At 39.8% G+C, this 17,077-nt stretch overlaps 1 long non-coding RNA gene across 3 annotated transcripts in view; it reads right to left on the bottom strand.

Annotated features, from left to right (window-relative positions):
* LOC110259494 overlaps positions 1–16,194 on the bottom strand; it is a 62,221-nt gene extending 46,027 nt beyond the window's left edge. For 2 of the 3 annotated variants that reach the window (XR_002341925.1, XR_002341927.1), the window contains exons 1-5: positions 16,118–16,194; positions 12,841–12,908; positions 8,722–8,915; positions 3,652–3,743; positions 1,285–1,352 (exon numbers count right to left, since the gene is read on the bottom strand). This is a non-coding gene — a long non-coding RNA (uncharacterized LOC110259494). The remainder of the gene's footprint in view (positions 1–1,284; positions 1,353–3,651; positions 3,744–8,721; positions 8,916–12,840; positions 12,909–16,117) is intronic. The other variant, XR_002341926.1, reaches the window with a different exon arrangement.

Here is a 17,077-nt window from a genome sequence, read left to right as displayed (position 1 = left end):
CAGTGAGACTAAGGGATTTTGCTGGTGGGGGTGCTTCATAAAAAAATAAAGAGTATTGTATGAGGAAGGTCCCTTTGGCTACTCCTTCCTCTACAGCCTGCCTGGAATATTAAAAGAGTATTTGCTTCAAGCTTCAGTAATCTTCTTATCACTCTTAGCGAAAGGCCAAGAGCACTGCAGGATGTAGACATTAAGCCCCAGCACTGCTGGTCCTCTGGATAACACTGGAATCGCTTTTCTCCAGACTTGACCCTTTTGTAAACAAGAACTATCCTTACAGATCTAAGGCACTTTTACTGTTTATTGTTGCTTTGTTGTTGCTTTGTGGCTGTTACTTGCAGCCAAAAGTAACCCTAACACATAGAAGTGAGCAGCACAGAGTCACTTCCACTTGGTCTAGTCCCCCAGGCCCCACATTCTGCAGAAACTGTTCCCATTTCGCAGACTACTTATCCTGGTGATGAAGCTGGGAAACACTTTGCTGAAGTGTTGCCCATGCAGACTGTTGGTTACATTTTTAGCAGCGTCTTTCAGCCTTAAGCAAGGTCTTACAACAGATAAGTTTAGGTTTAACTAGACTCTAAGAGCAGAGAGAAAAGACAGTGCAGCTTTTTGTTCCTGTCCTAAAATCCAAGCTGAATGTAAATCCAATAATGTGGAAATGTTCAAGCTCAGAAAGTCTGGATTTTCCACTCAAGCTAAAGTTGGGGCTAAAAGAGGAAGAAGATTTAGAAAGAGGTAATACCAGGGGGAAAGATGAGCCTGTTGCCACAGCCTCTCCCTATCACCTGCTCACAAACATTCCCTGTCTGACAGGGGGGACCATTATGGTCATTAGAATGAAGCTTTGGGTCAAGGAGAAATTACTCTTGTTGCTTCTGCAAATGAAGCCATTTATTTAAGGTAAGAAAGTTAAACTTTAGGCCAGAGGGATGAATACGGCAAGTAACTCTGGGTACTTGAGTGCCCACTGAACTTCCCAAAAGCAAATAGCCTGGAAACTACTAAAGTTGGAAGGGACCTCTATGGCTAAAGAAAGTCCACTGACAATAGCCTACAAGCCTAATTTCTACACAACCCCTTGACCTTGTAATTTGTCACATGGGAAAGTGGGTTGCAAAAGCTGTGCCTCCCCCAAATAAGCACATTACCTCCCCTCAGTACCAATGTCAGGAGAGGCCACAGAGGAAACTGGAACAGGAGTGCTGTCCCAGATGGTAAATCAAGGAATATCAAGTCAGCTGGCCAAAGAGTCATTCATTTCCCAGGGCAGAGGCTTCTTACCAGTTTTGTGGAGCAGCAGGACAAGGCGGTACCAGGGACAAATGTGCACTGTTTCCTTCTTCTTCTTTCTAAGTAGAAAGTGTGAGACAGGATTAAGATGGTAGAGTAGAAGGACCAGAGATCAACTTCTCTCATGAAAACAACAAAATTACAATGAACTGCTGAATAACCATCAACAAAACAGACTGGAAACTACCAAAAAAGTTATCTTACACCAAAAGACAATGAAAAAGCCACATCAAGAAGGTACGAGGGGCACCTATGCAATATCAGAAAACCCATACCCACTGGGTGGGCAACCCATAGACTGGAAAGGCTCACCCACAGGAGTGAGATTTCCAATCCCCATGTCAGGTTCCCATGCCCAGGGGTCTGGCATTGAGAGGAAGAAACCCTGGAGCACTTGGTGTTGAAGGCCAGCAGGGCTTGTGCATGGAAGCTCCACAGAACTGGGGGAAACAGAAACTCTACTTTTGAAGGGCACCCACAGGGTTTCATGTGTACTGGGTCCCAGGCCAAAGCAGAAACTCCATAAGTATCTCAGCTGGACTTACCTGCAGATCTTGGAGGATCTCCTGGGAAAACAGGGTGTAACTGTGGCTCGCTGTGGGGGAAGGACATTGGAGGCAAAGGTCTTGGGAATAATTATAAGCATGAACCCTACTGGAAGTGGCCATTTTGGAAAAATCTGGCCCTGCCCATCAGGGATGAGAAGCCCAGGAGCAAACAACAAACAGGGTGGGAAAAAAGCCCCACCCATTAACAAACAGGATGCCTAAAGATCTCCTAGGCATACAGCTGCCTCTAATCACACCCAGAGACAAAGCCCCACCCACCAGAAGGATAAGTATCACTTCCATCTACCAGTAGGCAGGCACCTGTCCTTCCCATCAGGAAGCCTGCAGCAAGCCTCTGTACCAAATTCAGCCACAAGGGGGCAGACGTCAGAAGTGAGAGAAGCTCCTATTGTCTGCAATAAGGAGACCACACAAAAACCTATACAAAATGAAAAGGCAGAGAATTATGACCCAGATAAAGGAACAACAACAACAAAAACAAAAAACAAAAAAAGAAAACCAGAAAAACAGCTAAGTGATCTGGACATTACCACCTCCATGGAAAAGACTTTAGACTAACAATAGTGAATATGACTCAAGATCTTGGAAATAAACTGGAGGCAAAGATTGATAAACTACAAGAAACACTGAAGAAAGAAATGGAAGATTTAAAGATTAAGCAACCAGAGATACAAAATACAATAACAGAAATTTAAAAAATTCACTGGAAGTAACCAATAGCAGAACACAGGAGGCAGAAGAACAAATAAGCAAGGTTGAAGACAAACTGGTGGAAATTACAGATATGGAACAGAACAGAGAAAAAGGATTAAAAAGAAATGAAGAGGTCTAAGAGAACTCTAAGACAACTTTAAATGCACCAACATCTGCCTAATAGGGGTGCAAGAAGGAGAAGAGAGAGAAAGGGCCAGGGAAAATATTTGAAGATATAATAGGCAAATACTTCCCTAACATGGCAAAGGAATCACTCACTCAAATCCAAGAAGCACAATGAATACCATATAATATAAACCTAAGGAGGAAAAGTCCATGACACATATTAATCAAACTGATCAAAATTAAAAACAAAGAGAAAATATTGAAAGCAGCTAGGGAAAAGAAATAACATACAAGGGAATACAGATAAGGTTATCACCTGACTTTTCAGCAGAAACTGCAGAACCAAAGAGAGTGGCATAATACACTTAAAGTGATAAAATGAAAAAAACTCTAAGCAAGATTAATCTAACAAGGAAATTTCTCACCCAGACTTTAAGGAGAAATGAAAAGCTTTCAGATAAGCAAAATCTAAGAGAATTGAATAGCATGAAAACAGCTTTACAACAAATACTAAGGGAACTTCTCTATGTTTAAAAAAAAAAAAAAGACCACAACTAGAAACAAAAAAATTACAAATGACAAGGCTCACCAGTAAAGGCATACATATAGTAAAGGTAGGAAATCATTGACATACAAATATGCTACCAAAACCAGAAATCATGAGAAGAAGGTACAAATGCAGGACACTGGAGACACATTAGCAATTAAGATACCATAAACATAAAACAATCTTCTTTATATAGAGACTCCTATATCAAAACTCCATGGTAACTACAAACCAAAATTCTACAACAGATACACACACAAATAAGAAAAAGCAATCCAAACACAACACTAAAGAGTCATCAAGTCCCAAAAGAAGAGAAAGAAGAAGGGAAGAAAAAAATAACCAAAAAAAAAAAAACCCAAAACAAAACAAATTCAAAACAGTTAACAAAATGGCAATAAGAGCATACATATCAATAATTACCTTAGAGGACCCAACCAAAAGATGTAGACTGGCTGAATGGGTACAAAAATAAGATCCACATATATGCTGCCTTCCATAGATCCACTTCAGTTCTAGGAGACACAGATAAACTAAAGTAAGAAGATGGAAGAGAATATTCCATGTAAATGGAAATCAAAAGAAAGCCAGAGAAGTAATACTCATTTGAGACAAAACAGACCCTAAAATAATGAATGTTATAATATGAGACAAAGAAGGACAGTACATAATTATCAAAGGATCAATCCAAGAAAAATATATAACAATTATAAATATTATGCACCCAACATAGGATCACCTCAATATTTAAGGCAACTGCTAACAGCCTAAAAAAGAGAAATAAACAATAACACAATAATAATGGGGGACTTTAACACCCAACTTACAGTAATAGACAGATCATCCAGACAGAAGATCAACAAGGAAACACAAGCCTTAAATGATGCATTAGACCAGATGAACTTAATAGATATTTACAGAATATGCCAACCCAAAGCAGCACAAACCACATTCTTCTCACGTGCACATGGAACATTCTCTAGGATAGATCACATCCGGGGCCACAGACCAAGCCTTGGTAACTTTAAGAAAACTGAAATCATATCAAGTATTTTTTTTTAACCTCGATGCTATAAGACTAGAAATCAACAACAAGAAAAACTGCAAAAAACACCAATACATGGACACTAAACTATACTGCTAAACAACCAATGGATCACTGAAGAAATCAAAGAGGAAATTAAAAATTACCTAGAAGCAAATGACAACAAAGACACAACAAGCTAAAATCTATGCCATGCAGCAAAAGCAGTTCTAAAAGCGAAGTTTACAGCAATAAAACCCTACCTTGGGAAACAAGAAGAATCTCAAATAAACAACTTAACTTTACACCTAAGGCAACTAGAGAAAGAACAGACAAAACCTAAAGTTAGCAGAAGGAAAGAAATTATAGTGAGAAGAGCATAAATAAACAAAATAGAATCAAAGAAAACCATAGAAAGATCAATGAAACTAAAAGCTGGTTCTTTGAAAAGATGAACAAAAGTGATAAACCCTTAGCTACTCATTAAGAAAAAAAGAGGGCTCAAATCAATAAAATCAGAAATGAAAAAGGAGAAGTTACAACAGACATCACAGAAATACAAAAGATCATAAGAGATTGCTATAAGGAATTATATGCCAATAAAATGGACAACCTAGAATAAATGGAAAAATTCTTAGAAAAGTACAATCTTCCAAGACTAAACCAAGAAGAAATAGGAAAGATGAACAGACCAATCACAATTGTTTAAATTGAAACTGTGATTAAAAATTTTCCAACAAACAAAAGTCCAGGACCAGATGGCTTCACAGGCAAATTCTATCAAATATTTAGGGAATAGTTAACACCTATGCTTCAGAAACTACAACAAAAAATTTCAGAGGAAGGAACACCCCCAAACTGGTTCTATTAGGCTACCACCACCCTGATACCAAACCAGACAAAGATACCACAAAAAAAGAGAAATTTACAGGCCAATATCACTGATGACCATAGATACAAAAATCCTCAACAAAATACTAGCAAACTGAATCCACCAATACATTGAAACTATTGCACACCATGATCAAGAGGGATTTATCCCAGGGTTGCAAGGATTTTTCAATAGCTACCAATCAATCAGTGTGATACACCACATTAACAAACAAAAGAATAAAAACATATGATCCTCTCAATAGATGCAGAAAAAGATTTTGACAAAATCCAACACACATTTCTGATAAAAACCCTTCAGGAAGTGGGCATAGAGGGAACCTATCTCAACATAATAAAGGCCATATATGACAAATCCACAGATAACATCATTCTCAATGGTGAAAAGCTGAAAGAATTCTCACCTAAGATCAGAAACAAGACAAGGATGTCCACTCTCACCACTTCTATTCAACATAGTTTTGGAAGTTGAATTAATGGCAATCAGAGAAGAAAAAGAAATGAAAGGAATACAAATTGGAAAGAAAGAAGTAAAACTATCACTGTTGGCAGATGACATGATACTAGACCTAGAAAATCCTAAAGATGTAACCAGAAAACTATTAAGAGCTCATCAATGAATTCAGTAAAATTTCAGGATACAAAATTAATACATACAAATCAACTGAATTTCTATATATTAACAAAGAAAGATCAGAAAGAGAAATTAGGGAAACAATCCCATTTACCTTTGCATTAAATAATAAAATAAAATAAAATACCTAGGAATAAACTCACCTAAAGAGACAAAAGACCTGTAATCTGAAAACTATAAAATGCTGATGAAAAAAAATGACACAAATAGATGGAAAGATACACCATGCTCTTGGGTTGGAAGAATCATCATTGCCAAAATGGCTATACTGCCCAAGGTACACTACAGATTCAATGCAACCCATATCAAATTACCAATAGCATTTTCCACAGAACTAGAACAAAATATTGTAAAGTCTGTTTGGAAACACAAAAGACCCAGAATAATCAAAGCAATCCTGAGAAAGAAAAAAGGAGCAGGAGGAATCAGGTTCCTTGGCTTCAGGCTATACTACAATGCCATCAAAATGGCATGGTACTGACACAAAAACAGAAATATAGATCAATGGAATAGGATAGAAAGCCCAGAATTAAACCCATGAAGCTATGGTCAACTGATCTATGACAAAAGAGGAAAAATACAATGGAGAAAAAACAGTCCCTTCAATAAGTGGTGCTGGGAAAACTGAACAGCTATAAGTAAAAGAATGAAATTAGAACACTCTCTAACACCATATGCAAAAATAAACTCAATATGGATTAAAAGACCTAAATATAAGACCACATACTATAAAACTCTCAGAAGAAAACATAGGCTGAACACTCTCCAACATAAACTTCAGCAATATCTTCTCAGGATCACTTCCTAGAGTAATAACAATAAAAACAAAAATAGACAAATGGGACCTAATTAAACTTAAAAGTTTCTTCACAGCAAAGGAAACCCTAAACAAAATGAAGACAAGCCACAGAAAGGTAAAAAATATGTGTAAATGAAGCAAATGACAAGGGATTAATCTCCAAAATTTATAAACACCTCTTATAACTCAATATAAAAAAAAAACAATCCCATCAAAAAATGGGCAGAAAATCCAGACAGATAATTTTGTAAAGAAGACATACAGATGGCCAAAACCAAACAAACAAAAAAAACCCATGAAGAGATGTTCAACATCACTAATTATTAGAGAAATGCAAATCAAAACTACAATGAGGCACCACCTAATATCAGCCAGAATGGTCATCATCAAAAAGTCTACAAACAATAAATGCTGGAGAGGGTGTGGAGAAAAGGGAACCCTCTAATACTGTTGGCAGGAATGTAAATTGGTGCATCCACTATGGAAACCTGTATGGAACTTCCTCAAAAAACTAAAACTAGAATTAGTATATGATCCAGCAATAGCCACCTGAGCACACATCCAAAAAAAAAAAAAAAACCATGACTCGAAAAAATTCATGTAGCCCAATGTTCACTGTAGCACTATATACAATAGCCAAGACATAGAAGCCACCTAAAAGTCCATTGCTAGATGAGTGGATAAAGATGTGGTACATATATACAATGGAATACTACTCAGCCATAAAAAGAATGAAATAATGGCATTTGCAGCAACATGGATGGATTTAGAAATTATGCTAAATGAAGTTAGACAGTGATACACAAACATCATATGCTATCACTTACATGTGGAATCAAAAAAAAAAAAGGATACGATGAAGTTATCCACAGAACAGAAACAGACTCACACATGTCGATAAACTTATGAATACCAAAGGAGACAGACTGCAGGGGAGAGATGGGCTGGGGGTTTGTGATAATGATTGCACAAATATAAATATAATAAAATTCATTGAATTAAAAAACAGAAATTTCAATAAAAGAAATTCAACAACAATAAAAAATAGAAAATGTTACAATTGTTAACTCATTCCATCTTTGCTATTGAGTAGTGATTTGGTTTGGGAATTAAAAAAATAATTGCCTCTTAGCCATAGGCGGAGACACACTTCTGTGGATTTAATGAAATCTTGGCATCAGGGACCCTCACTTGCACGGGCTCCTTGCAACGCTCAGTGTGTTCACCTTGGTGTCACAGGAGAGAGAAGACAGAGCAGCTGGAGGCATGGAGTGCTGTCCACTTTGGGGCTTTGCTCTCTATACCCAGCTGTGATCCTGATGCTTCTGGAAGGCTGTGTGGGCTATCAGCTCTACCTCTGTATGCGTCTGGCCCCCAGGAACATCTTGCCCAGGCTGGACCACTTTTCAGCATCTGAAGCTGTCATATGCGTCAACTTTCCTAGGCCAAGACATCTAGACACTGATCAAACATTAATCTACATATCCCTGTGAAGGTTTGGGTTTTTGTTTTGTTTTGTTTTGTTTTTTTGATTTTTGTTGTTTTTTTAGGGTCATACTCATTGCACATGGAAGTTCTAGGATAGGGGTTGAATTGAAGCGTCAGCTGCCAGACTATGTCACAGCCATGGCAACTCATGATCAGAGCAGCGTTTGCAACCTACATTGCGGCTCACATTAACACCAGATCCCCAACCCACTAAGCAAGACCTGGAATCAAACCTGCATACGCATGGCCACTAGTCAGGGTCATTACTACTGAGGCACAACTCCTGTGAAGGTATTTTTAGATGAGGTCAATATTCAGACCAATAGACTTTGACCAAAGCAGCTTACCTAAGATAACGTGGGTGGGTCTGAGACACAGCTGAAAGCTTAAAGAGAGAGAAGGTGGAGGTCCTCTGAGGAAGAGAGAATTCTCCTCTAGATTAACTTGAGGCTCCAACATCAACTCCTCCCTGAGTCTCCAGCCTGCCATCCTATCCTACAGATTTTATACCTGCCAGCCTCTATAACTGCATAAGAAAATTCATAAAAATTAATCTCTCCCTCTCCATATATATATGTGTGTACGCCCTATTGGTTCTATTTCTCTGAGGAACTCTGATAATTCAAGAGCCTATATGTTAACCCCAAAGAGAAATACCTGATTGAGAGGCTGAGAGCCTGCCCTGCTCCTTGCCTGAAAGTCAAGACAACCAAAGCCCAGGTCAAGAGTGGCAGGGCTGCCAGGAACCAGGCACGCCAAGGATCACAGTGACTTAGCTCCTGTGGGAGCTGCAGTCAGACCTGTGAGGTCAAAGGGCTGGAGTTCTGGAGTTCCCCTCAAAGCAGAAAGACCTACAGGAGTAAGAAAATGCAGAGGGTTACAACTGTAGTATTACAAATAAGAAAACAAGCTATAAAGTTAAAAAAAAAACTTCCAGGGCCTTAGGATGAAGTTGAGGCTGTGGATGGCAGTCCAGACAGATGAAAAACCCTCTGCCCCACCGTGATATGGATGAACCCCCAACTCCACCAGCCCCAAAGCCTGCCTTACATCTTGACTGGCTGTTATAAGCAAGATCAACATTTTTCTTATTTTTAAAGCTAATTGTAGTTAATATTTCCTGTATTTCAAATCAGCTTAACTGATAAAGTATGTGGCTTAAATTCAACATATCAAGGTTCTTGTCAACTTTTTTCCTTCAAACTATTTACAATTTTGGAATGGTACAATATTCCCTCAATAGGTTTAGCTAAATTAGAGTAACTCACTGGTATAACATTTATGATGATGATTGCTTTATAATTTGTAGTTTTGAAAGCATATGCATTTCTCAAAGGCTGATAATGCTTAGTGTTTAGCATTTATTTCACACACCAGCTTTTTAGACTTTGAATAAGTAAGACACCCACTACTATTTTTATTAGTAAGTCAACTTACACACTTTAATACTTACTGAAATAAAAAATTATTTGCTTTCTGAAAAAATACTAGCATCTCTATATTTAACTTAATCTGGAGAAAGTAGGCTTCATCATTTTTTCTGTAAATAAACTAGTTGTAAGATCATATGTCATGAGAGATTTAAGAAATTCACTGTGAATCTAATGATCAACTTCCCATACCTTGTTTCTGTAAAATGCAAATAGCCAAATTCTGCAAAGTTTTTGTGCTCCTAGATAATCTAGGACAGAAATAGGGAGCTGAAGACTGACGGTGGCCATGGAGGTGACATGAAGGAGGCCGGAGAGCAAACTGCTTTCCCTGTAGTCAGAGTAAAACCTGCAAGACTTGGTTCAGATTCCTCAGAGATTTACAAAATCCAGGCCCTGGTCTGGGTAAACTAGACAGGAAATGTGGTGTATTAGTCTCCTTTTGAAAACTGCCAGTGATAGAAATCCTTGTCTCAACAGCATCCAATTCTAGGGTTATATCCCTGACAGCCAAGAGATTACCTCTTGGCTCCATGAAGTTTCTTCCTTTTGCACGAGTATCTACTGTTGTCCTTTGCCCCATCCAACCCCAACCTCAGTAATAGACAAGAAATCATTCTAAAACCCTTCATCATTTGTTCTAAAATCATCTTTGTTTCAACAGTTTGATTACCTTGGGACTTACGTCACGTCGGTTGTCACCTGTACCCTAAGTTACCCATCCGTAGCTCAAAACTATCCACGACATCGATATGCACGTGGTGTCGACTGGTGCCTTTCGCTTTTGCTCATGCTTCTGTTTTGCTCTCTTGGACTGTTTCTTCCCTTTCCAACGATGAAGCATCATCCTCTTGGTCTCTTCTCAGAGTAAGTTTGATTGATGTGCTCTGCTGCATTCTGCATGACCAGGAAGTGGTTGGCCAAGGTGTTGCAAGTGACTGTCAACTCCATCACTGTCAAGAGGCCTCTCCAGAGAATTTCCAGTCCGTCCAATTAACCACAGTCCAGGGGCTAGCCTGCGGTCTCCCAGATTCAGGTCCCTGATCTTTCTGAACTCTCCAAAGGAGAGATGCCTCTCAGGACAGACACATCATTCCGGTTCTCAGAGCCCAAAGCAGATTCCTAAGGTCAGTTTTATGGTGCAAAACATCACTCTCCGTGTGCTGTGCAATTCTCAGTGCTGTCTCTCCTCAAAACAGATATGAATCCAAATTTAAGACAGAAGTTGCTGGTGGGTACTGAACTAAGATTAAAAGCTCTCAGAATATATTGCCAAGTCTCTCTCAAGGAGGGTGTACATACCAACTTCTGATCTCACTGGTTGTGTATCAGCACCTATTTCAATATACCTTTGCCAACAATGGTCATCACAAACAATGTTCGTTAATTTGCGGGCCAGCATCCATTCTTATTGTTTCAGTTGGCCCTACATGACATTTTTAAATGCTCTTGCCATCTTCTGGGTGTATTCACAATACTAGATCAATCAATGTCTTAAACAGTTCTAATGAAGAGGTTGTTTTTAGCCTTCATGAGGCTCCACAGTAAGACAACTGGAGAGAAGTGACCTTCAGGGTTTTATCTGAGGGAGACTTACACTGCATTTCCCTAGAGCTGAATTGGGAAAGGAACTTTTTCACCAGGGAACAATATGAAAGTATTTTCGATTCTGATTCTGAAGCACTGTAGGCCGTAACCTTTCCTAAACCACATGCATATCCTATGCTGAAAATACTAGAGCACAGAGCTTCCTTTATGTCAGCTTTTATGCATCCGTAAGAACTTCAGTTATAGCATATGAGTCACTTCTATTAGCTGTTATCATAAAAAGAAGAAATCAGGGCTTAAGAATAGAAAAGAAGGAAGTCGAATAGAGGCTTTTACGGTGAAAACTGTGGAGCGAGTGAAAAAGCTAAAGGAGGTCAACCAGGTCTCAGAGCCACACCCCGACGTGCGTGTGGAAGAGAGCGCTGAGGCATATGGGTCTCCAAGAGGTACTCAGGGATGTGCGTGTGCTCAGGGCTCAGTCCCTGGGACCACACGCCCGGGGAGATGGGAGGTGAGAAAACTGAGTCACCTCATCAAAAAGGAGTTAAACATTTAGAATGAAAATCAAATAGGAAAAAAATGATATGTTTATGACAAAGCAAAATAGGAAAAAATGACATATCTATGACAAAGCAAAAAATGATATGTCTACGACAAAGCAAAATGAATTCCTCTGATGCCTCAAGAAAGGGTAATATTTAATTTTTCCATGACACATTAATGAATTGCATAGCATCAACTGCTGTTAATTTAAAATGTATTAAACACAGTTGATGTTCCTTTAATTGGATTCAGTTAGATTTATTTTGCATTGATGAAAGTTTTACAAGGTTGTTCATAAGGTTTCTGTGGCACTGGTCCTCTCAACTCTATTTTTCCTATGGTGTTAAGATTCTCAACCATGCATTTTCTTCACTGATATTTTTAAAGAAAGGTATCTGTAGTGTGAGGGATGCTGGGACTACCATGACTTTTTCCTCTTGATGTGGTTTCATTTCCACAAGTTTCCTACAGTTAGAATCCAGTCAGCATAACACAAGCGTGTGTTTCCACTTTTCTCTAAGGAGCCTTTAGAAGCCATCAGATCCACAGCTGCTAAGAGAAGAGACACTTTGGGTGGATAGTTGGGGGCTTTATCTTGCCTTCTAATCACCAGACTTGCTCAGTTTCCTCAGTTCATGACTCTTGGCTTCATGTCAGTTTCCTAACACCAATTTCTAGGTTGCCTTCTCCCCCACCCACACGCTTGCTCACATCCTCTTGTCTGAGTCATTTCATAGGGCACTCCCTGGGCCATTAACTTTCTCCTCTCCCATCTACCTGCCTCATTCGCCCCTACTCTCAGTCAGCCATCCCGTCTAGATTCTCAGATCTCAAGCCATTGAGCATCACTGGGGAAGGTCGTGCAACACAGGGACAGTAAATTTAGCAGAGTGATTGAAGTTCATGAGCTTGAGCATCAAACTGATATGGCTTCAATTTAAAAAGTGAGTGTTTATTAGTTACGTGAACTTGGGCAAGTCAAGCTGGAGAATTTCAGGTTTCTTCTCCATCAAGTACATATAATGAAAGTACCTACTTAGGATGTTAAGCTAAGTGTTGGGCATACAGCTGGAGACCAACGAGCATTAAACGTTATTAGTGCTACATGATGATGGTGATGACGATGATGAACTAGGCAGCTCTGCCAGGTGCTGTATTATCTCTTTTAATCTCCAAAGCCATTTTTTGAAAGTGATGGAGTCTCCATTTCATGGATAAGAAGATGAGGTTACCAGAGTAAATGAAGACTGGTTACCTGTTAAGCGGTATCACTGGATCACAACTGCAGGACTCCAAAACACGTTTCCTTTTTTCCACATCACACTGTGAGTCCAGTGTACATAGAAAAAGAACAAAAAAGTTTTTAAAATCAGTCTTTACTGAACTGAATATCAGGCTGTGCTGCCTGCTTTCCTTGCATCATTTCATTAAAGCCTCACCGAACACTTCTCTATCGATACTGCTGATAATCCTACATAGAACTTTAGCGACACCATTCATGATTCTAATGAGAGGTGTAAACACAAAGGAAAATCATTTTTCTCTTCAACCAGGGTAAAGTTCTATGACTTTTGGTGCCACCTGACCTTCTGCCTGCCTAATAGGTGCTGGCAAACAGATGCTTCAATTCCTAATTCCATTTTTTTCATGGCTTCACTCTTAGCTTATTTTGCATTGTTTGCCCAGGCTCCTCAAGTTGGAGCACTTTAAATTACTGCCACACAGATGCCAATGTTTCAGTGGTAAGATTCTGCAGTTAGAATGAAATTAATAGTGTGTCAACAGTGATACATAATGGAAGGATTACTGGTGTTATCTGGTTGGATACTGTATTTTGTTCCATGGTGGGATTCAAATTAACTCATAAATATTGAATGGTATATGATAAATATCCCTTCTAAACAAGGCATAGAGATTCTTCATAGGTGAGATTTATGTACCTGCTTGGGAACATCCTACACTGGAGCTTTCTTCAGTGTCATGAGTAACTCATAGCAAAGCCTCAGCACAGCAGTGGGGCTGCTCTCCTGAGTACATGATTGTTCTAATATAATTCAGGTGGGGGTCTAGGCTGGCGTACTGAAAGGCAGGCAGACAAAAGTCCATTTTCCTGAAGGGCTGGGGACCTTCATAGGTAAGTACTCATCCCAAAGGAAAGAGGAGCCAGGTTCCACCAGCTTCACTCTGCCACAAAGCTGTTATTGGAGCTGGATGTAAGCACAGCATGGTGGCCGCCCTGCCACTGGATGTCACAAGCTTAGCATTACCCTGTGCATGTGTGTCTAGGTCTTATGGAGAGAGGACACAGTCAGCAAATACTGAAAGTCCTATACTGTTAAAGAAAAGCAGAAGGCATTTCCCTTTTAGGACAATGTAACACCAGTGACGTGTTCCACTGTATAAATCCAGTCCATCAAACAGCTCTGGCAGTCAGCCCCAGCACCCAGCTCCAGGATGGTGCTGGCAATTCCCATGTGAGTTGGTGGAAGTGGCAGTATTGGTTTATGCGAAATGGCAGTGTTGAATGAAAAGGAAAGGCATCCTTGGCAGGAGTGTCAATGGTTTAGAGATGCTTTAGCTCTGGACAAGGCAGTGGTATTCACTGAATTTGATAGTACCCAGTTGAAAGGGCACTTAAGAACAGTGGCTGACTGAGATTGCCTATGAGCACAGGTGTGCATCCTGCTAGTGCTCCTGAGAATGATGTCAGGGACATTACAGGAGGTTGGAGCGAAGGAAGAAAGAGCCTGGGAAATACAACCTGTTACTATAATCATGACTCCATGCATAAGTGACCAGGTGAGGCCTGGCTGCCTCAGGGATCTGAGTCACATGACAGTACTAACTATAATAGCGTGTGTCACCCTCAAAAGTGGATTATGGACCTAAACCTAAGACCTGAAACTAAAACTGTTACAATAAAACATAAGGTAAAGACTTTACAACATGGTATCAGGCAAGGATTTCTTGGATATGATACCAAAGGCATGAGCAAGAAAAAGAAATTGGACTATATCAAAATTAAAAACATCTGTGAATCAAAGAATAAAATTAACAATGAAAAAGCAAACTAGAAATGGGAGAAAATATTTGAAAATCATGTAGTTAATAAGGGGTTAATATCCATAACAGATAAAGATTGTATAAGATACATCTCAACAACAGAAAGACCAAATAATGCAATTAAAAGATGGACGAAGGGTGTGCACTGACATTTTTCTAAAAACATATAGGCCAATCAGTCTATGCAAAGATACTGCGCATCACTAATCATTAAGGAAATGCAAATCAAAAGCAACCGTGGAATCACCTCACACCCATTAGGATGGCTTCTATCAAATACCACAAAACAGAAATAAAAAGTGTTGGCTAAGATGTGGAGAAACTGGAATTCTTGTGCACTGTTACTGTAAGAGTAAAATGATGGAGCTACTATGAAAAAATAGGATGGCAGTTCCTCAGAAAATTAAAAACAGAATTACCATCTGATCTAGCAATTCCACTTCTGAGTACATGCCCCAAAGAACTGAAAGCGAGGTGCTGAAAAGCTGTCTGAATTGCCCAAGTTCATTACCTACAATAGCCAACAGCAACCCAAGGGGTTCTATCAATGGGTGAATGAAAAAACAAAACGAGGTATGTAGCTACAATGGAATATGATTCATCTTAAAATGAAGGGAAATTCTGACTCGAGCTACAACACAGATGAAGCTTGGAGATGATACTAAGTGACAACCAGTCGCAAAAAGACAATTACTGTATGGTTCCAACTACACATATACATAGAGTAGTCAAATTCAAAGAGAAAAGAAGTATAATGGTAATTTCCAAGGTCTGGGAGGAGGCATAAATGGGAAGTTATCCAACAGGCACAGAGTTTCAGTTTAGGAAGAAGTTCTGAAGATTTACTGTACAAGAGTTTGAACAAATTTAACAATATGGAAATACGTACTTAAAAAATGGTTAAGATGGCAAATCATATGTCAGGTGTACTTTACCATAGCTAAAAAAAAAAAAGAAAAGAAAAGAAATACATGCCAAGTTGAGGGCATTCTTTAGAAACGGAGCATTCTTCACAGCCCTCTGAGGTCAGGGTGGTACAGGATCTCTTCCTTCCCTCACCAGCCAACCTCCTTATAAATGCCTTGCTCGGTCTCCAAAAGTCAAGTTAGGGAAGTAGGGATGGTTGACAGCAGTGCTGCTCAGCCTGGGGAAACTGATGATGACGGGAGGCAACTAGGGAGACCCTACTGGAATCTACTGGTAAGAGGCCTGGGACCCTGCTAATCATCCTACAACACACAGGAAATCTGATCTGAAAAGTACTCTCCAAAACCTCGAAGCTGAGAACCTTGGTTTAGAGTGAGCCCTTCTCCTAAGGGGAAATGTTCGCAGTGGTGACAGGTAACTGACTGCACTTCCAAGCCAGAGGTGAGTATGTATCAGCAGATAGTCCGGACTATCCCTTCTTTCCCCCGCAGGCTTGCAGCAGGAACATAATGTACCCCAGAAAGATGTGTCTGAAGCACCACCTGTCTCATTTTGTCTTCAGTGAATACGCCCCAGGTCAGCCATCATCGTTCACCAGTCTTCAGGGAGCTGAAGTCTGAAAAGAATAAAAGGAAAAAACTGCTATCTGGGCAGACATGCAGTGAATCTGTTCTGGCCACGTGTGACAATTTTATCCTCACCTAGAGAGTGCTTAGTCACACACGCAGCTTCACTGCATGGATGTGCCCTGTCCCTGCACGAAATCCTCACACTAACCTTTCTGCGAGTTACAGAAAACCAGAGCTTGCCTTTAAATGATTGTGCAGAAGGAAGTTGAGGTGAAATATCTGACTATCTGATTCACAATGGGAAGTAACAGTGTAATCACCACCACAACAAAAAGCTGTTTCTGCTAGCTGATGTGCAAATTCTCAAAACCAGGCAATTAAATTAGTCAAGCAGTTAAATTTCTGCTCATTGAGGGTTCACGTTTAGGTAGAAACTAGGAGGCATGTTTGCATTGAATAAACTATTTCCCAACTGAGTGATAATGCAGGCACCAGGGACTCAGAAATAACATGCCCGTTTCCTTTTTCCTGCCATAAAGTAATTATAAGTGCAGAGACTTATGCTGATTTAAAAACTACAGATCTTTTGGAGTTCCTGCTGGGGCACAGTGGGTTAAGGATTCAACATGTCTCTGCAGTGGCCTGGGTTGCTGTGGAGGTGCAGGTTAGATATCTGGCGCAGTAAGTTAAGGTTGTGGCATTGCTGCAGCTGCAGCATAGGTTGTAGCTGCAGCTCTGATTTGGTCCATGTTCTGGGAACTTCCATGTGCTGTGGGTATGGCCATTAAAAAAATTACATATCTTTAGACTATTAGAGCTGGAACAGTGAGTCGTGGCAACCTCTCTTTTATAGACAAAGCATGGCGGCCCAGAGAGGGACGTCATTTGCCTAAAAGTCACGGAGCTAATATGTGGGGGAGGGCTTGTTCCCCT

Source organism: Sus scrofa, chromosome 2, assembly GCF_000003025.6.
Source record: "Sus scrofa isolate TJ Tabasco breed Duroc chromosome 2, Sscrofa11.1, whole genome shotgun sequence".
NCBI classification, from domain to species: Eukaryota; Metazoa; Chordata; class Mammalia; order Artiodactyla; family Suidae; genus Sus; species Sus scrofa.
The sequence above is the reverse complement of the archived record's forward strand: the minus strand, read 5'-3'. Positions and strand labels throughout refer to the sequence as shown.